This window comes from Saccopteryx bilineata, chromosome 1 (genome assembly GCF_036850765.1).
Source record: "Saccopteryx bilineata isolate mSacBil1 chromosome 1, mSacBil1_pri_phased_curated, whole genome shotgun sequence".
Taxonomy (NCBI): Eukaryota; Metazoa; Chordata; class Mammalia; order Chiroptera; family Emballonuridae; genus Saccopteryx; species Saccopteryx bilineata.
This window is the reverse complement of record NC_089490.1, coordinates 87343901-87365551: the sequence shown is the minus strand read 5'-3', so window position 1 is coordinate 87365551 and position 21651 is coordinate 87343901. Positions and strand designations below refer to the sequence as shown.

The window sequence follows — 21651 nt, the reverse complement described above, 5'->3', positions numbered from 1 at the left end:
AGGCTAGAGAGGGACCAACTTCTAAGAGATTCTATGAGGGATTCTAGTGCCTCCTCTACGAGAAAAGTAGCCTCTGTCCCTCTTCCCTTCTGCCCAAAGCAGACTTTCTTCCTGCCCCAGTTTCTCCATGTGCAAAGGTGGGGTTATCTCTCTTCCTTCATAGAAATGGAGGAGGTAGGAGACAAGCACAGTGGAATTGGGAGAAATGCTGGCTTGTGAGGCACCTCCCATCCCCCTGCAATCTGTTTCCTCATCCCCTTACAGAGTTTTGAACAAGATGGCCTCTGACCTCCCCTCCAACCCTCAGATGCTTGCAAAGAGAGTAGCCCAAGGATTGCCAAGGATCCTGAAGTCCTAAATTGTGGCTCCTAATGTTTGTTTGTCTGCCTGAGCTCCAGCCCACTTCATTCTGCCTCTTGACTCCTCAGTTCTTAGTACATCTGCCCTCTGTTCTAGCACTTGCCCACACTTCGTGAAACATTCTCTCATCATATCTCAAGGGTACATCTGGCCTTCTCAGTTGGATGGCAAGTTCAAGGGTGGATCATGCCCTTGGTTACTCCACAGCACTTTGCATGAGGCTGGTAGCATCAGAAGGGCTGGAGAGGAACAGGGATGAGAGCACTTGGTGTAGGGCTTGGCTTCACTGCCCTTCCCACCACCAGCAAGCTGCCCACTTTCTGAATTGGCTCCTGCAGGTCGAGTGTCCACAACTGGTGTGGCTGCTTGGGAAGGCCAACCTCCTAGGAGCAGAAGTACCCAGGGGCTGAGTCCCTGTAGCTGCTGCCACCCTAGATCCTGCCCCATAGAGACAGGAAGCATGAGACTCCTGCATGGTGCTGGAAGGTTTTTCCTTGAGATTTGGCAAAACTTCCCAGTCTCTTGCCAGCTGTTTGTCCTCAGGTTTGTTTAGTCCTATTCCTGACCACTCAAGGGTGCTTTTAAAGCAGCCTCTGCTAACACCATGGCCCTCTGTCTATATAGAACCTAATAGAAAGTCTGGATGAAAAAGGTGGCCCAGGGGTGGGGGTAGGTCAAATCACCCCAGTGGAGAAATACAACTGTACTTTGCATCCCTGAAGGTCCATAAAACGCTTTCATGTGCATACCCCCTAAAACAGTTGGATGGCAGTGCTTTGGCCCAGAGAGGTTGGCTGACTTGTCAGATTGTACATTCTGTGACTGACATCATAGCATCTTCCTTCTTTGTTCTATCTAGTTGCCTTGTTAGCTCTACACTGCCTGGTCCTCCTGGAAGAGGTGTGTTTACATGCACACATCTGCCTTACTCTTCCCAGTGCCTTTTCACGTTTCCTCCCAATCTGTTCCCCTTCCTTCAGTCTCAGTTAAGTCCTTGGACATACCTGTGTGTGCTTGCAGTGTCCCACCTTGGAAGGCAGCCAGAGTTCACAGCAGAGAGCCACATTCCTCAAGTCAGGTCAGGTGAGAGGTGCTGCTTGGAGTGTTAGGACCACACTCTGAGTGGACATCGACAAAATACCCCTCAGCAGCTAATTAGCCCTGCTCTGCTCTGTGTATATAGTTTATCATCTGGCTGTGCACTAGTCAGTCTCCCTGCTAGAGGTCCCAGCGGCCGTCACTGTGATCATCTGTACCATTTCAGTGGCAGGATCTTTGGCGTAGAGCAGGCACCCAGGCTCAGTGAGCTGAGCCAGATCAGGTTGCGAGAATGTGCACCTTAGAGAAGGTCAAGAGGCAGCAGGTGCAGACTTGAGAATGTTCTTAGGCCGAGTAATTGCTGGATCAGTCCGAGGCCTAGAGAAGTCAGGATGGCCTGAACTTCTCGTCCCTCCCCTGCGAACTTTTGGCTTCCCAGCTATGATCTAAGGAAGGCCCTGCTTCCTGGTACCCACACAGGCAGCATGTGTTGCCACCTAGTATGATAAGTATCCATTCAGTCCTTGGAGCTCCTGAGCCTGAAGACCTGTATCTGTTTAATACCTGTTGTTAAATGATTAAAAAATTTCAAGTCATTTGATAGAATAACCCAGGCTAATCAATGTGGGGATGTTGGGACCTCCAGAATTGGTCAGGATCCTCTCAGTCTTGTTTCTAACTTCTGAGACTACACAAAAGCCAAACAGGATTCTGCTTTCTGTTATTTAATTTCTTAAGGACTGGGTTTATCAAAAGTCCTTTCTGATCAAACCCATTCCTCTGGGAAAGCTCCTTTCAGTGGATATCCTTGGTGGACAGTCGTCTTTCCATTGCTACAGCCTGGGGGCGGGCCCAGGTCTCCAGGCTGCTCAGGGCTGAGGCTGTCTGTGCACTGCTTTTCAGAGGGCTAACACAAAAGCAGGGGAGGAAGAGATAGGCCTCGATGAGAGGAAATGTGTCCAAAGTCACCCAAGTTATGAGAAAGGCTAGAATCTGGTTATCCAGACCCTCCTAGAGCACTGTCTTGTGGCCTCTCCAAGTGACAGCCAACTGGAGGCAATTTTTCTTCAGAAAAGTGGCTAGAAGTTAGGCATTGTCTACAGACAATGCTGTCTCTAAGCAGCATCCCCAGGAACAGATGTCCATGTCACAAGAGGCCAGTTAGGACCTGCCACAGAAGCCAGCAAGTATATGGAAACCCTGGAGGAGGAGGAGACAAGAGTAGGCAGTATGCCCACAGAGGCCATGGTCCTCCGGGCACCAGCAAGGGAAAGAGCCCATACTGTGCTAATAACCAAGAACCATGCCTCATGACTCTCATTTCCTGTGTGCAGCTTGGACTCCCTGGCTCATCTCTTCCTAGAGTTCTGGAAGTAGAGTGATTGGACAAGGAAAGGGATGAGTGGTGAGAGAGGAAGGCTCTGGTGAAGCTGGAGGATTTAGAATGGTATAGGGGCATGCTGCTTGCTGTGATCTTAGCTGAGGCATGTGATGGCGAGAGGACAGTCTTCAGAATGGGAAGGCTCTGCAGAGTAAAGCACTTATCATAGTGGCAGACAGACAGGAGGAACCCAGTAACTGGGAGTACTTCAGGTAATGTGTTATATCAGGTGCTTTATCATTTCCCTCTTGTACATTCTTTCCTGGCTTCTCTCCCTTGTTCCTTCCCTGTATACTTGCCACTTCCATGTTGAGTAGTTGGCACACAGGGATACATGCCTATCCACCTGGAGGAATCAAGGCCCAGATTTTGAAAGAAGAAGGAGAAAACCTGCCAGAGATGCTATGTAGGAGCCACTCTGCCTCATGCACACCCGTTCCCACCTCAGCTCTGTGGGTTTGTTGCTTCTCAGCATGGAGGAGGGCCATGGGCTACAGTCTTATCTGCTTGTGCAAAGTCCCACAACTGTTCTTGATTTTTAGTTTTGGGTAAAATTAACAACTTTAGTTTGTTTGGAGAATCTTTCATATATAAAATACAAAGTAAGCCAAAACCAAAGAAACAGTACATCCAGAAAATCCTGCCAACTTGCACTAAGCCACTGGACTTCCCAAACTAGTCCCATGCTCTCCACACAGGCTCCAGCCAGGTTGGGAAGGGCTGAAGTGCCAGGTCCTGGCTGTGGTTTCTTAAAGGAGCCCACAGAGCTGGAACCACTGTGGTGAAATGCTGACACCTTGTGGTCATCTGGCAGCACATTTCCTTCCTCCTAGTGAAAGAAGTCAGATGGCAGAGGCCAAGGGTGGGCAAACTTTTTTTGTAAATGGGCAGGTAGTAAATATTCCTGGCTTTGCAGACACACAGTGTCTGTTACAACTACTGCTATTGTGGCACTAACCAGCCACAGTATATAAATAAGCTGGTGTGGCTGTGTTCCAATGACACTACGGACACAGATAAAATTTCAATATGATATGCACATGTCGGAAAATATTTTAATTTTTTTTTAACCAGTAAAAATATAAAAATTATTCTTAGCTCACAGATGCAAATACAAATAGTGGCTGGATTTGGCCCGTGAGCCCTGATTTGCCAGTCCCTGGCTCAGGACACCATTCCTCCACACTCCCAACACTGACTCCCAAATGTCACACCTGGGATCCTTGTTCTCTCATTGTGCTGTCGAGAGCAATCCCCCAGCCCTCCTCTCCCAACCGGACTGCTGCCTCTTCTTAACAGAAACTCTGGAGTTATCCTTGTTTTTCACCTATTCCATAAGTTTCATAAGTATCTATTAGGTGCCCAGCCCTGTGTCAAGGACCACAAAGAACCTGAAGTTTTAACCAACATTTAACATTTACTTTTATTCATTCATTCATTTGTTCAAACAAACAATGAGAACCTACTGTGTCTCAGGCACTGTAATAAGACAGACCCGGTCTCTACCCTCAAGACATTCATAACCTGGTCGGGAAGATGGACCCAGGGAAGCAGTGTTATGATGGGGGAGCACAGGGAGTGTGGAAGCCCTGAAGAAGCATTAAACTCAACGTGGAGGTGGAGGTCAGGGAAGGCTTCCTGGAGGAGGATGTGATCTCTGAGCTGACACCTGAGGAATGAATGGGGGAAGGGAGGATGAGGCAATACTTTCCAGGGAATGGTTTAGAAACTAGAAAGAATTCTTTCAAAAGAATTATAACCATTAAAGACATAATAAAGATTCAGATATAGTATCTGCCCTCAAGGCCCTCCTGACTGAGTGAGACAGGCTACTAACAGGTATTGTAATGTTGTGGACAAAGATTTAAAGACATTTTCTCACTAGTCTTGTAGTATTGGTTATCAGTGAGTCTTGAGAAAGTAAGCTCTAAAGGCTAAGTATAATCCCCATGGCCAGGCTGGGGGTGGGTCTGACTCCAAACAAGGTTCTGAGAATCTAGGGGGAAGAGATGTCAGCCTACTCCAGAAGCCCCTCAGAGAAGGAGGGTCTTGAAATGAGTTTTGAAGGAAGTGTGGACTCAGACATAAGGAAGGAGGAGGGGGCATCCTGGGTGGCAGGAACTGCATGTGCAAACTCACTAAGGAAAGAATGGACATGGCCCAGCTGAGGGGCCACCAGGATATCTTCTTGAGGGTTCCCCAGGAGGGAACTGTCCTTCTCTGTGTGGATCTCACAACAATGCCCACAGGACAGGTGGTATTTTTGCAAACTCCACCAATTAATAACTGATCACAGTGATCTTGGACAGCTACTTAACCTCTCTCTGCCCTAGTTTTGTCATCTGTATCCACATCATAAGGTTTTTATGAGAATTGGATAAGTGAATACATACACAATTTTTTTTTAAGTTGGTCACCTTATATTTATTTATTTTTTACAGAGACAGAGTCAAAGAGAGGGATAGATAGGGACAGACAGACAGGAACGAAGAGATGAGAAGCATCAATCATCAGTCGTTCGTTGCACATTGCGACACCTTAGTTGTTCATTGACTGCTCTCCCACACGTGCCTTGACCGCGGGCCTTCAGCAGACTGAGCAACCCCCTGCTCAAGCCAGCGACTCTGGGTCCAAGCTGGTGAGCTTCACCCAAACCAGACAAGCCTGCAGTCAAACTGGCAACCTCGGGGTCTCGAACCTGGGTCCTCCGCATCCCAGTCCGACGCTCCATCCACTGTGCCACCGCATGGTAAGGCGCATATACAATTCTTAAAACTGCATGGCACCAGGGCTGGCTTCATGGGCATGCACCCTGATGGTGTCACAAGGCCCTCACTCAGAAAGCAAAGAGCCCATGCTTGTGTTAATGTTCTGTTCCTGTCTTAAAATTATTAATCATTTTATTTATTTTTTTTTTTTTGTATTTTTCTGAAGTTGGAAATGGGGAGGCAGTCAGACAGACTCCCACATGCGCCCGACCAGGATCCACCCAGCATGCCCACCAGGGGGCGATGCTCTGCCCATCTGGGGTGTTGTTCTGTTGCAACCAGAGCCATTTTAGCACCTGAGGCAGAGGCCATAGAGCCATCTCCAGTGCCCGGGCCAACTTTGCTCTAGTGGAGCCCTGGCTGTGGGAGGGGAAGAGAGAGATAGAGAGGAAGAAGAGGGGGAGGGGTGGAGAAGCAGATGGGCGCCTCTCCTGTCTGCCCTGGCCGGGAATTGAACCCAGGACTCCTGCATGCCAGGCCGACGCTCTAGCACTGAGCCAACCGGCCAGGGTCTTATTAATCATTTTAGAAGAAGAACCCTATGCTTTAATTTGGCATGGTCACAAGTTATATAGCTAGTCCTGCCCAGTATTGTATGTGCTTAAAAACTTTAAGCTTTATCATTATCTTAAAGTCTACACTAACAAATAGATTCATTTTAGAAGTGAGGAAACTGAAGCTCAGACAATTTATGTGACTTGCACAAGGTCACACAGCAAGCACACTGCAGAAGGAAGGCTGGAGATGGAGAGATGAAAATCACAACCCTAGAGGTGAGGACAGGACTATGACCCAGCTCCCCCACCCACCCCCACACCCCCAGGTGACATAAGGAGAGAATAGACAGACTCTTTGAAGGAACTAAGAGAGGTGGTACGAAAAAGGGCATGAACAGTTGTGGAGGTAGGAGGGAAGCTGGCTATTTTGGGAAGCCAAGAGAAGATTCTCACAGGAAAACACAGTGGTGAAGCCATGGAAACAAAGACTGGGAAAGTCTCTTGTATCTTGGCCACCACAAGGTCATAAATGCACCTAGAGAAATTAATTTCAGTGGAAAATTAGGGCTAGAAGTCAGGTTTAAAAAATGAGGAAGCACCAATGTTTGAGATGGCCTTGGATCATTATTTTAAAGCTAAGAAAAGAAAATAGAGGGAAAAAGGGAAAGAAGAAAGAAAGAGGAGGGAGGGAAGGGGGAAAGGAGGGACGAAGGGGCTATTTTGATGGGGCTGGCAAGACAGCCAGATCTCAGTTAAAAAGTGGAGGAAGGATCATCAGAGGAAGTAATTTAGCCAGGAAGAGATGCACCTCTTTCCCTGAGTCTGTAGGAAAAAGAGCATGGATTGAGCTCATAAAGACTCATGTTCATTGGGAGGCTGGTTATCTCCCTAGCAGCATAAAACTATGGCTTTTTTTTTCTTTCCTTTTTTTATTTCTTGATGAAAGAGAGGGATAGGAAGGGAGAGACATGAGAAGCATCAGCTCGTACTTGCATCACTTTAGTTGTTCATTGATTGATTCTCATATGTGCCTTGACTGGGGAGCTCGAGCTGAGCCAGTGACCCCTTGCTCAAGCCAGCGACCTTGGGCTTCAAGCCAGCAGCCAGGGGATTATGTCAATGATTCTGCACTCAAGCCAGTGACCCCACGCTCAAGCAGCATGAGCCCACGCTTAAGCCAGCTACCTTGGGGTTCTGAACCTAGAACCTCAGCTTCCCTGGTCGACGCTCTATTCACTGCACCATCATCAGTCAGACAAGCACTGTGGCTTTCTTAAGATAGACATCTCAGGAGCAACATAACAGCATGGAAAAGGGTTTACTTTAGAGTCAGATAACCTGGTTTAACTGCAAGGTTATTACCTGTAGTAACCTGGAGCAAGTTAATCAACAGTCAGTGCCTTGGTTTCCTTATCTGGAAATAGGGAAAACCACATTTGTTGTGAAGATTAACTGCCAGCATCCGTGTAAAGCTCTAACAGTGTCTGACACCAGCAAATGTTCATAAAAGCTCTTACTTATAGCCATCTCTCCTGGTTCTCTTGTGGACCTCTTGTGGCTCTAACACTGGCCAGCACACAGGAGCAGTTCAGCATTTGCTGCTTCACTAGGAGCTTTTCAAGAAGTGTGGTCATAAGAAATAAGAGGTGACTTAGAAGTGGCACAGCGTCTGACACGAGCTTTGTTGCACAATAAATGCTACCAGACATGTAATAAGTGCTTATGAGCATGTCCTCTGTAATCAGCACCCTCTAGAAAGTTCTCCTCCTCCACTGCTCTTGGCCTTGGCCGTGGCCACACCCACTACCCAAGCGAGTAGTATCAGCTGTCCTCAGTGTCTGCTTGTCTTTTTGGATTAGGTTCTTTTTCAGGGACCTTCCCACATATATAAGTTTGGAGAATTGAAGAATGCTTTACAAACATTTCCAAATGTTTCATAGCAATGCGAGGCCAGTGCAAAGGATAGAGGGAGTTCTCCTTTGCCATAGAATTCAGAGCTGGAGCAGATCCAGCTGGCTATGTCACCCTAAGCTTGTGGGTCATTGCAGAATCGTTCACAGAAATTCCCGTTGCATTGGATTTTAGCCAGTGTGTTCAGGGATCACAGAACACTTGCTCAAGGGAAAACAAGAAGGATTGTTGCTTGGATGGCTTAGAGTACTTTTGGTAGCCATCCAAGGCAGCTATCACTCATTAAATCTGCCTTTTCCTCCAGCAAAAGCCAGCTGCATAGAACACCACATATAGACCTCTAAGAATAGTAGTACAGCACTCCAAGAACATACTGTACTTGGACTGCATACAGGTGTGCAGAGCTTGAACAGTCTTCTCTCAAAGCCAGGTGGTTGGAGTAAACAAACAAAAAACATTTTCTCCAAATAGCATGCAAAGAAGAAATGATAAAGAGCACAGAAGAGCACCCTAGCATGTCATTCTCTGACCTAGCTGCCATTTCTAGGCATAGATTGACTCTACAGCTACCAAAGCATACCAGTTAGCCCTAGAGCAGTAAGCAGAGTGGTGCCTCCTTCCCCCCACCATTCACTGATGTCACACTAGTCTGAGAAATCCTCAAAGTCCTATAACAGGTAGTAATTTGTCATTTGCTGCAACAGGAATTTGAAACCACCATCCTCTGCAATAAATATTTGGTTGATTTATTGGCTTCCCTCCCATAAGTATAGAAAGTGAGGACAGGTTTCTTCCAAAGTTGCAGTTCTGAGCAGCAATGAGAGCTCTCAGAGTGCAGACAAGACCCTACACCACACCCCACTGTTGGAAGAAATCCATGTGTGTGTCTATTCATAAAAGAGTCTGGGAAGATACTCTTTTTAACGGTGGATGGCTCTAGTCATGGGGTTTAGGGGAGCTTTTATTTTCTGTAAAATGTTCTGTATTGTCTGAAATCTTTAGTCAATGTTACTTTATGACCAGAAAAGCAGCAATTGTGTCTGAAAATTATTTTCCTCTTCTCAAATGGGAAAATATGACAGGGTTTCCAGCTTCCTGCTTTCTCCTGGGGAAGGAGGTACAATGAGTTGGAGCGGGCAGATAGCTGAAGGCCCTCAAAGACAAAGTTCATAGGAAGAATCTTTGGTTACTCCTAGATATTCCTATCCTGCTCCCTGCCCCCAGAGAGCAAACCCACCTGTTTGCCCAATATCTCCCATATCTTGCCTAGCTAACCACGATTCATCCTTTAGTTCTCTTTGTAGATGTCACTTTTTTCTTGGAAGCCTTCCCTGTCCAATTCAAGGTTATTTGGTGTCCCTTTCATGTGCTTCAAGCCGCTTGCACTGTGGTGATGTTTACCTGTTGGTTACTCCCAGTAGACTGAGGTCCCTGAAGGCAGGTATTTATTCATCTGTGCAGCCAGCCTTTGTACCTTAGGAAAGTGCCAACAGGCTTAGTAAACATTTGTGTGTTATATGTCTTGTATGCTGGTAAGTTGGTTCCAACTTCTGGCAACCCTATTAATGAGTGATGCATGTCTACAATGTCCTGTCCTCAACAGCCCTGCTCAGCTCGTGTAGACTCATCCATATGGCTTCTTTTATGGAGTCAGTCCATCTCCTATTCTTCCTCTTTTCCTGCTGACTTCTATTTTTCCCAGCATTATCATCCTTTCCAAAGAACCCTGTCTTCTCATGATGTGCCTGAATTAGGACAGCTTCAGTTTTGTCATTTTTTCCTCTAGCAATATTTCATTTACTGAATAATTGTTGTTTGGGGAACTTTAATAATCAGAGCAATTTAAGGGATACAAAGATGAAAAAGAAATCATTAATTTTCAAGGAGACAGATATGTCCAACAATTAACTATAAAACCAAATACTAGTCTAAGGGTTATTAAAATAGAGGTACAAACAACCAACTATAAAGATAAGGAAGGTTTTGGACCCTGAACATTTCTCATTCATTGTGTTTTCTAGCTCAGAATCCCATACTGGAATGCCAATATGGGGTATATGCATGTGGTTAGAAGGATTCAGGTTTTTAGGACCTTTATTAGGACTTTCTGTGGTCAGTTGTCCTAGGAATACCTGCCATTAAATTGTAATTGATGTTTGTGAAATGCCTTGTCTTCCTCTTCTGAAAGGCTTTACATGTTGTACATTATTACTGTGTCACAGTGGTTGTTTTATTATGAAAGCAATGCCAATGAGGTTACACAAAAGCTTGGATCGGGAAGTGAAACAAGGGTGCTGATCCCACTGAAGCTACAGGGGATGGGGATTTGGGATGGTAAAATGTTAATTACTTGAGATGGAATGCAGGCTAGAGTCCAACACTGTACTCCTGGAGATCATTTCAGTCCCAGAGGCTGGGACTGGCTCTCTGGCAATGGGTCCTTAGCAGCCTGCCCTCCGCTGGCTGGAATGTTGGATTCACTTCGCTGTAAGCTGCCACAGAGAAAGAATCCAATGGCCATTAGCCAGGAGCACAAGTCTTGCACAGCATCAGGGGTGACTCTGGAAGCTTTCTGAGAGCTGAAGGGCTGTTTCCTTTGCATGCACTCAATTATTTATTTCTAAAGCAATGTATTCTTTCTCTCTTTACTCTTACTCCTTGATTCCAGTTCTTGAAGACTCTCTCTAAAGATGGGGTGGGGGTTGTGGAGATAAGTTTGGCATAAAAGGATGGTAGAAATGTCCATTTATAAAGTTGAGAAAATGAACATAGAGACAGATGGGCTTTTGGTTAAGAAGCACCAAGATTGTTTATTTTAAGGTGGGGAGAAATGGGTCCTGGAGAGGAGGATGTGGTGAAAGCAATGACAACCTCTCTATAGCTTTAGTAACCAACAATGTCACTTCTAGAAACTGATTAAGGAACTTGGGTTCTGAATGAAATGTTTTTAAGATGTTGGGTTGGCTGACAGGTATGATTCTGGGCTATAAGAGAGGCACTAAAGTACGATGAAAAGAGAGAAGGATCTCCAGTCAGACAAATCTAGGACCAAATACCAGGCCCACCAACTACTTTCTGAGTGACCTTGGGCAAATTTCTCAACCTCTCTGTCATCTTAGTTTCCTATCTGTAAAATTTAGAGAAGGTAAAATTCACAGGTTTAACCAGATAAACCCTGCACAGTGTTTGGCCAAAGTGGGCATGTAATAAGTGGTAGTCATTATCATCAACTACAGACCAAAGGACCAGTCATCCATCCAAACTCCCTAGCTAACAATTAACTGGAGCATAGCGAATCCAGCTGACTGACGCGCCTGTTTGCCCAATAAGGTACCAGGAAAGAACTCAGTGGAGTCAAACCAATGGCAGTGACCCTTGTTGTTGGAAGGTTTTCTTGCTGCTGCACCAATAGTTTGAAGATTTGACTAGGGAATGACATCCTGACAGTCCAATGACGCACAACCAGCCCACACTCAGCAGTTCGGTAAAGATAGATCAAGAAGCCGGCACGTATACATTCCGTTATTATGCAGTACTGGATGGAGAAAGAAACAATGAATACGGCGCGAGGGCTAAGCACTAATGAGCTAAAAAAAAAAAAAAGAAAAAGGACGATGGTTATTCCAAGTGATCTCGGCCGCCATTACGCTCTAGTTTCCCCTTTGCCTCTCCCGATCTGTGACCGAGGAAGCGGCTTCTGGGATGTTAAGGGGGTGTGTCCTCGAGTGATTGGCGCAGGCAACTCAGCCAATCCTAGCGCGTCAAACGGGAAGCACTTGACCAATGAGGGGCGACGGCCGCGGCGAGGAATTGGGGGGCGGAGCAACAGATTGACGAACACAAAACCAGCCAATGAGAGCTAAAGGTATCCTCCCTTCGGCCAATGGAGTAAAGCTGTAGGCGGTCCCCCGAGTGTTTGTGTTGTGGTTTGGGGGGAAGGAGGCGGAGGGGAAAGTTTGTTTATTTTGTTTTTAGTTTCTGGGGTCCCCGTGTTTCTGGGAGGTGAAGCGGAAGGGACTGACCCCCCCCCCGCTCCCCTCAGTTTTCCTACTACGGCGCCTCCACAGCCTGCGAAGAAGTGGGCACCGCGCGCATCGCAGCGCATCGCCTCACAGCGGAACGCCGCGCACTCTGAACCGGCACGGCTCGGCGGTGAGTGAGGACCGAGGGCCACTGCCTCTCTTCCCCTCCCCCGCACACCGCCAGTCAGAACGGGGCGGCCGGGTGGGCTAGGACGACCGCGGGAGCGCGCGGTGATGGCCAGCCTGTCAAGCTGAGATGCATAGTGTGCGAGTCCTTCCTCGCTAGAGAGCGAGCGCGGCGGGGAGAGGGCCGGGAGGGGCGTGAGCGCGTGAGGGGTTGGCGGTGGCGGTGGCAGTGGCGTTGAGCGCGTGCTTCGCGTGGGCGGGCGTCTGGTGGGTTTGACCCGGGGCGGGGAGGAACGCGAGCGACGTCCCGCGCGCGGGGTAGGGGCTCCCCGAGTGGCAGGGTCGGGACGAGCGGGCGGGCGCGGCTGTGGGCGTCACGCGCAGGCAGGTGTGAGCTGGGGAGGGCTTCCGGATGGGCTGGCCGAGTCGGGTTCGCTTCCCGTCGCGGGGGGGGGGGGGAGCATGGGCAGGGAGGGGTCTCCGTCAAGACGGAGAGCCGAGGCCCGTGGAGGCGCGTGTCAGAGGGAGGCGTCAGGCCTCAGAGCCTCCCGGTCCTTGCGTATGTGGAGGACTTGCATGACGGAGTGATTGTGTTCCTCTGCTTAACCCGGGCCCACTCCTTCACCCCTTCACCCCTTCACCCCTTCACCCTTTCACCCTTTCACCCTTTCACCCTTTCACCCTTCATCCCTCATCCCAGAGCCCTGCGTGTGTGGCCATCTTCGACAAGCGACTCAGCTTTACACGAGAACAAGAGGAATAACATTGGTTGAAACAGCCCGAGGAGTGTGTTCTGCCTTCCTCTGGTCTGGCGCCCTTTAGTTTCAAAGTAGCGGGGTTATTAGCCCATAGTAGGCTAAGGACACCATCGTGGCTGTAGACACCCACTAACGGGGAACCTATTGTGAGGCGCTTTAAGGGCTAGCTCAACCTCAATTCTTTGGGCACAGGGTAACAATCTGGGTCTTTTCAGATTCCTTGCATTCTCGTTTATGTTTTGGCTGTTATACTGCTTTTTAGCATCTGTGCTAGAAGATTTAAGCGAGGGATAAGGCGAATTTCAAGTTAGATATGTATCACAATATCAGCAAAATTATACAACAAAATTTACTAGAGATGTTTCTCCATAGTGAATAAAACATCATTAGTTGCGCCTCCCCAGCAGTTAAGCATACAAAAATAAGGTGTACGTTCTAGCATTTTGTGGAAGTTTAACAGTAGCAGCCATTTCCTTCATCCTTGTGGGGAATTTCAGTAGGATGATAGTTTTCTATTGATTTGGAGAAACATTAGTGATCTTGGTTTTGGAACTATATTCTTTTGGTAGTGTTATGCAAATGCCTATAAAAAGCAGAACTTTTTGTGTTGCATTTCTGTAGTATGTAGTATTGTTGTAGGTAGGTAGTGAGAGGGATATGAAGAGAGTAGATCACTACACTAAGGCAACTATCCAGAACACAAATGATACTGGCTTGTCCCACTTGGGATGCTTTTATAATTTCTTAGTTTTTAACTGTTTTTAAGTGCTTGTCCTATGCATTATTTGAACAGAACATGTAGTTTGTGATAGGACTTAAGGAGAAGAAATTCCCAAGCTGCTTTTCTAAGGTAGCAGGTAAATATCATGCCCGTGACACAAAATAATTGTTAACTCATTCAAAAGGAAGCACTTAAAATTATTTAAAATCGGAACGATATCATTTGTTCATATGGTAGTAACACATTTATTGAGAGCTTCCCATATGCCAACCGCTTTATGTATTTTTTCTAATTCTTAATTCAAGCCGGTGGGGTAGGTATCATTGTTTTATGGATGAGAAAAAGAGCCTCCAGGAGCCACACAGCTGGGACGTTAAGGGAAATAGATTTAGTCTCAGGTCTACCTGATTTTAAAGCTTGTGCCTGCTCTATTTTGCCCCGTAAATTATCCAGAGGAAGAAATATGCAAAGGGCACTGAAAAGTAGAGAGGAATAGTGAAGCGAATGCCACGGATGATGAGATTGCCCATACCTAATTTAAGAATTTAATGTTAAACCCATTCTTAACTTTTAAAAATTAACATTTGTGCCAGCCTGACCTGTGATGGTGCAGTGGATAAAGCATCGACCTGGAATGCTGAGGTCGCTGGTTCGAAGCTCTGGGCCTGCCTGGTCAGGGCACATGCAACTGGCAATCAATGAGCAACTAACATGAAGCAACTATGAGTTGATACTTCTTGTTTCCCTTTTCCTCTCTGTAAAAATCAATAAATAAAATCTTTGGGGGGGGGAGAACAAACAAATTAAAATTAATAAAAATTAACAAAAAAGAAAAAAAAGAAAAGAACATTTGTGCCAGAGTACACCTATGCTTTGTTGTTATTTCATCCCTATCTTAATTTTTATAAAGATAAATGAAATGCATTTAATTCAGAGGTCAAGGCTTTAGAGCCCTTTGTGCAGATCTCTTCTCCGCTACCTTGCTGTTATGATTAATCCTTTGTCCTCTTCCAGGGACCAGGAACTTTTGTATCTAGCACAGTGCTGGCACATAATAGGGGCACAGTAAATGTTAGTTGACTAAGGAGTCGATTTAAAAATAGAATGACTTTGGTTCATTTTAGCAGTTTTATTTTAATGGGACAACAAACAAGTGAATAGTTCGTGTGCAAAATTCCTATTCTAGAAATATTTTTAAATGGAACAACTCTTAATGGTCTTGGAAGTTTGGCTCTGCTATTTGCTAAATCTCCCAATTCTACTTAGCTGTTTTGAGTTGCTGTACCATTCTGTTCTTCCTTTCACTTCGAGTTCTAAAAGAGGAGGCTCTGATGACTGCTTCCCTTTACAAGTCTTTGAACCTTTGCATCCTGGCATCCTGACCTCACTACTCACTGAGGTTTTCCCAAGGTTTTTTCCAATTACCTAATGATTGAATTTCCCAGAGTATCTTTTTCTGTCTCCCTTCAGCAGTCAGTCCTTTTGACTAGCCCCAACCCCTTTACATTTCTTTTATCTCAAAAATAACACATGGACTTTTAGTGTGTATAGAGTTCTACACATATATAGAATCACGGAACCACCACCACAATTAGAATACGGGAGTTACATAACCCCGGCAATATATCCCTCATGCTCTGTATCCCTTTTGATAAACTTTTCTCCTGACTTCTGTTCAAGAGATAAACACTAAGAATCAGGTTGGGGCTCCTTTTGTTGTCCTTGTTTTATTTTTCTCTTTTTTCTACTCCTTAAGAATGTTATTTACTTTTGGTACTTAAAATATCTATCACTCTATCTGCTAATCCGCATATCCATGCCTCACTTCTCTTCCATCATCCAAAGCACATCTGTGCTTAACTGCTGGAATTCTTCACTCCTCCTTTATATTCACTGTTTCAAGTTATGCCTAACTTGACCTCCCAAACCAGCCTTTCCATCACATTTTTCTGTAATTTTCAGTGATGCCATCCTTCTCCCAAACTTGCAACCTTGGAACACTTGGCAGGCCTTATAAGAAACTCTCTTGTCCCAGACCTGGTAACCGGCTACTCATCTACAAATACCGGCTTCTGCCCCTTTACTGCCAAGAGGCTTTGGTTCATTAGGCTGAGTGGAGCATAGGTACTTGCAGCACTTAGAACCCCATCAGGATCAGACAGACCACTTTCCTATTCAAAACCCATCATGGCTTCTGTTGCACTCAGGTGGTTTGGGATTTTACTTTTTATCTTATGAGGCTCTGCAAGATCTGGCCTTTGCCTGTCTCTCCAACCTTTTCATCTCTTTTATGACCCACCCACCTCCCTTTCTGACCTTCTAACTGCTGGGTCTTTCAATTCCTTGAGTTACCCAAGCCTTTTCCAGCATCAAAGCTTTTGTACCTTCCACTCTACTGGTTTGGGCTATTCTTCCCCTGCTTCCCCCTTGTCTTTACCCCACTTGAGTTCAGGGTTCAGATTAACTTGTCACTTCCTCAAAGAGGCTTTCCATTATAACCTTTCCTCACTCCTTCCACCCACCCATCCTCAGATCTCTCATAGCTCCTGTTCTTTTTTCATAGCTTTCACCACAATTTGTGATTCAGAACCATGTCTTTTTTGTTTCTCATGTTTCCAGAGCCTAGCCAAGAATCAAGCATACAGCAAATTCCCAGTAAATATTTTTGGCTGAGTTCTGAGTCTGGGGTTTTGATTTTATACTTTTTGCTATCTTGTAGTTTCTTGTAGCCTTGTTTTCCTACCTTCTCAGGGACTTGATCCCATTGATGGAGGTCTTGCTGCATAGAGATAGTTGGGAAATTGCTGAAGAAGACCCTGATCCTGTTCTTCCTCTGAATTGTTCCTCTGCCTGGGAGCCTTTACTGCTTACCAAACTAGATCTTACTTAAACTGTTGCCTGAACTTGCTCAGTCCACTGAGCAGTGCACCTTGGTTATCTAGACTGGGGTTAGTATTTGCAGCTGTTCTTCCCTCACCTCACCCTCCTCTTGATTTCTTCCTTCTCATCACCAAGTGTGGACTTTTAAAGACAGTGTGCACTTGCCAGCTGAGCCTGCTTGCCCTTTGACATTTACTACCTTTTGACATGGACAACTGCTTCTAGAGTCTTGACAGTACAGATTGCCCCCATGCTAATCTTCCTGAAACAGTGCTTTGTTTATGTTTCCTGTTCCCTCTCCAAATCTATCCTAGGCACTTATGTTTGAAAACCTTCAATGATATTTCATTGCCTAGAGAGCTTAAGCTGTTATTTAAAGCTCTGTGGAGTAGAACTGTCCAGTAGAAATAGAATGCAGGCCAAGATATGAGCCACATACATAATTTTAATTTTTCTAGCAGTCACATTTAAAAAAGTAAAAACGGTAACATTGATTTTTATAACATTTTATTTTCTTCAGTATATCTAAAATATTATGTAAATATGTAAGTAAAAAACAATTGAGATGCTTTCATTCCTTTTTTTCATGTTAAGTTTTTGAAATCTGGAGTATATTTTTCACTTAATACATTTCAATTCAGACTAACCACATGTCAGGTTCAAGTAGCCACATGTAGCTAAAGGCTACCTTGTTGGACAGGCCACCTCTAAACCATATCCTCAACATAGTTGAAGGGCTGTACCTGGGTATTTCCAGCCCCTGGCCTTTTGCTAACACTATTTGCCTTACCTAGCACCAGCTCCTTTTCCACATATGCTAACCTTCCTTGCTGAGGAGCCCAGGAGATCCCAAGATAGCCCCTAAACTTTAGGTCTCAACATCTCCTCTGAACCCTTTTAACATTAATTTTATTGTATCACTGATTTTTCATGTAGCAGTTACTTACAATATTTATTAGTTTGTTTTATAATCAGGAGTAATAAAAATATTTGACAACTGATAAGGCATGGCACTGACTAGTAGGAATAGATAGATGTCTGATGATTTAGAACCAATGGCATCTGTACCGCCTCCATGTTTTCCTCTGTGTGTACCTGCTGCATTACAGCTCTGATTATCTTGAGGTATGTCTTATCAGTTTTACCCCCAAGAAACTGTGAGTTCCTTGAAGGCAGACTTTTGTCTAACTAAGACAGCTTCTGACTTGGCCTGTAGTAGGCAATTTATAAATAGTTTAAATAAATGAACCAGTGCTGCTACCTTGCACTTTGTTTTATTCTTTTTATCTGCTATGTTTTATCTTTCCAATTAGAAACTAAAATATAAGTCCTTTGAGGACAGAGCATGAATTATTAAAGAGTATACGGCATATTTTCTTGATCGTCTTCATAGGAACTTGTCTTGTGAATGAAGATTTGCTTTAAAAAATAACTATGTTTAGACATTGTTCTGGATTTTCAGGCTGGGTAAAAAATGAGGCTTGAATTTAATTTAAATTATTTCCTTTTGTGGTTTGTAAACTCTCTCTGAAAGCAGTTTCAAAAGAAGAGCTCCTTGGAATTAATGCATGCTCTTCCAGAGTTTGGGGCACAATTGATTACTGGAAAGGCACTGAACTAGAAGTTGAATGTCCTGGGTTGGTTTGTATTACAGACATTTGCTTGAGCACCTACTATGTTCCAAGCACAGGAATAATTGAAAAACTCAACTACTATAATAGTATGAAAAAAATGCCCCTTTAACACAGAGATGAAATGATCAATTCTTCTTAGGGAGATTTAATTCCTCTCTTCTCCCTTATACTATACTTATGTCTCACATGGACTACACTATATCATGTTTCAAGATGTCTCTTTTACTAGATTGTGAGTTTCTTAAGAATGAGACTGTATTGCATTCATCTCTGCGTCCCCAAGCGCATGCTGTACTGTGCCTGACATAGTGTAGGCACTCAAATGTTTGAATAAATAATCAGATACATTGCTTAACTCTGTAGAAACTCAGTTTTTTCTTTTGAACTAGAGAATTCTCTGGCTCAGAATTGTTGAAACTGCAGCAAGAATAATCTTTTAAAACTACATATCTGCCTGACCTGTGGTGGCGCAGTGGGTAAAAGCGTGGACCTGGAACGCTGAGGTCGCTGGTTTGAAACCCCAGGCTTGCCTGGTCAAGGCACATATGGGAGTTGATGCTTCCTGCTCCTCCCTCTGTTCTTTCTATCTCTTTCCTCTCTGTCTCTTTCTCTCTCTGTGTCTCCTCTTTCTACAAAAATGAATAAATAAAATGTAAAACATAAATAATAAAAAAAATTAAAAAAAAAAAAAAAAAAACTACATATCTGGCCTGACCAGGAGGTGGCGCAGTGGATAGAGCATCGGACTGGGATGCGGAAGGACCCAGGTTCAAGACCCCGAGGTTACCAGCTTGAGCGCGGGCTCATCTGGCTTGAGCAGAAAGCTCACTAGCTTGGACCCAAGGTCGCTAGCTCTAGCAAAGAGTTACTCGCTCTGCTGAAGGCCCCCAGTCAAGGCACATATGAGAAAGCAATCAATGAATAACTAAGGTGTTGCAACGAAAAACTGATGATTGATGCTTCTCATCTCTCTCCATTCCTGTCTGTCCCTGTCTATCCCTCTCTCTGACTCTCTCTCTCTGTCCCTGTAAAAAAAAACCCAAAAACTACGTATCTGTTCTATATATTCAATATGTTATACCTCAAATATAAAACATTTACTTAAAAACAAGTATAAATATGATCATATTTCTTCTCTACTTTAAACAGTTAATGAGTCCCCCATACCCCACTACTCCCTCTTTGGAATATAAACTTCATGAAAATAAATACCTGTCTTGTTCATTGAGTTCCCAGTGAAGAGTCTGCCTCCTTTCCTGCCACTCTCCGCTTTACTGCCTCTACTCTTGCCACACTGACCCTCTTCTGGTTCTTGAGATGCATATACCTTCCCACTCAAGGTCTCTTCCTTGCATTTACTGTTCCCATGGCCTATAAGCCCCCCACCCTCACCTTAGTTGGTGCCTCTTCGATCTTCAGAGCTCAATTTATAGGTCACTTCTTTAGTGACTTCCTAATCACTTCCACCCAGACCAGGAGATATGCTCTTTTTTTTTTTTCATTTTTCCGAAGCTGGAAACGGAGAGGCAGTCAGACAGACTCCCGCATGCGCCCGACCGGGGTCCACCCGGCATGCCCACCAGGGGGTGATGCATTGCCCCTCTGGGTCGTTGTTCTGTTGCATCCAGAGCCATTCTAGCACCTGAGGCAGAGGCCACAGAGCCATCCTCAGTGCCCAGGCCATCTTTGCTCCAATGGAGCCTCACTGCGGGAGGGGAAGAGAGAGACAGAGAGGAAGGAGAGGGGGAGGGGTGGAGAAGCAGATGGGCGCTTCTCCTGTGTGCCCTGGCCGGGAATCGAACCTGGGACTCCTGCACGCCAGGCCGACGCTCTACCACTGAGCCAACTGGCCAGGGCCGAGATATGCTTTTTTTAAACACTCAGAGCATTTAATACAAGTGTAATTAAATATTTGTATATTGTTTCACTGCTAGAACATAGATAGCTACATAAATAAAGCTACTTTGTTTTGTTTACATTTGTATCACCAGTATTTAGCACTGTAAATTACACATAGTAGGTCTACAGTAAATGTTTTTCAAATGAAATTAGGAAAGAACTAAAAATAGAATTTATAAAAATTCTTAGTCATTCTAATGATTTAATTAAATTAAATAAATGTAGGGGCCAGAAGGGACTTTCCTCTTTAAATTGACTCCAGCTTATATTTTTCTTTAGTTTCCACTTGTAATAGGTACATTTTAAGATTATAGAAAGAATATTAAGATTTTTAATTTATCTGAAAATTTTATTTAGTCATTGTAGACTTTAATGAATATCCTTTAATTCTTATTAGCAGAAATAATCAGAATGGTTATTTCTTTGAAATCTTTCCATATGCTGAGAATTCACATTCACTGAATTTCACTGAACATCCATACAATTTCACTGAACACTTGAAGTGTGTTAAGTGCTGTAATAGTACAAGGGATGGGGCAGGGTGATAAACAAAGTCATCAACACAACTGGAGGTCAAGAAAGCCCTCATAACTCTTTGCTTTTATATCTTCTACTGTCTCTCTTGGTTGTTTCTCTTAGTGTCTCCTTTTCCCCAATCCACACCATCTCTTACATCTTTCTATTTTAATTAAGTTGTTTTAAAGTATATGGTGGAATGTCTGTACTTAGTTGGCTAACCAGTGACTCTGCACATTAGGAGCCTTGTGTATTAGGAGCTTGAAAATTTCCACAATGAGAGGGGTTAAGCTCTGGTAGTGCTGATCATACTCAGAAGATGCTAATTGACCTATTGTAATATTGATTGCTACAAATTCTGTATGTTCATTTATTTATTTATTTTTCTTATTTATTTATTTAGTGAGAGGAGAGGAGACAGAAAGACTCTCCCATTCGCCCTGACCAGGATTCACCTGGCAAGCCCACTAGGGGACAATGCTCTGCCCATCTGGGGCGATGTCAGGGGTTCTGTCTTGAATAACTTGAACTTAAAACAACTTTATACTATTATGTTTTTTCTGTGGTAACCAGAAGAATGGTTTGTACATAGTAGGTGTAAAGTCTAAGAGATAAATTTATGCCTGACCTGTGGTGGTGCAGTGGATAAAGTATCGACCTGGATGCTGAGATCGCCATTTTGAAACCCTGGGCTCATCTGGTCAAGGCACATGTGGGAATTGATGCTTCCTGCTCTTCCTCTCCTCTCTCGCTCTCTCATTCTCTCTCCTCTCTAAAAAGAAAATGAATAAATTTATAAAAAATTAAAAAGAGAGAGAGAAATTTGCAAGATTAAAAGAAGATGTTGATTAAACTTATTTCAGTTACCAGATCATACTATCTGTGGTTTATGACAAACGAACATATTTATGAATCCTGTATCTTTTTTTCTTCTTCTTCTTTTCCAAGTGAGAGGAGGGGAGATACGGAGACAGACTCCCATATGTGCTCCAACCCAGATCCACCTGGCAACCCCTGTCTGGGGCTGATGCTTTGTCCTTCTGGGGCCATGCTTACAGCTGAACTATTTTTAGCACCTGAGGCAGAGGCTCCATGGAGCTGGGGATGATGTGCTAGAATCAGTCAAACTATGGCTGCGGA

At 44.5% G+C, this 21651-nt stretch overlaps 1 protein-coding gene across 2 annotated transcripts in view; it reads left to right on the top strand.

Moving 5' to 3' along the window:
- Nucleotides 1-11935: 11935 nt before the first annotated feature.
- The window catches only part of TNRC6B (trinucleotide repeat containing adaptor 6B), a 288141-nt gene continuing 278425 nt past the window's right edge, over nucleotides 11936-21651 (top strand). The window contains exon 1 of one of the 2 annotated variants that reach the window (XM_066257399.1): nucleotides 11936-12107. The gene's annotated coding sequence lies outside the window, so the exon portion shown is untranslated. The remainder of the gene's footprint in view (nucleotides 12108-21651) is intronic. The other variant, XM_066257391.1, reaches the window with a different exon arrangement.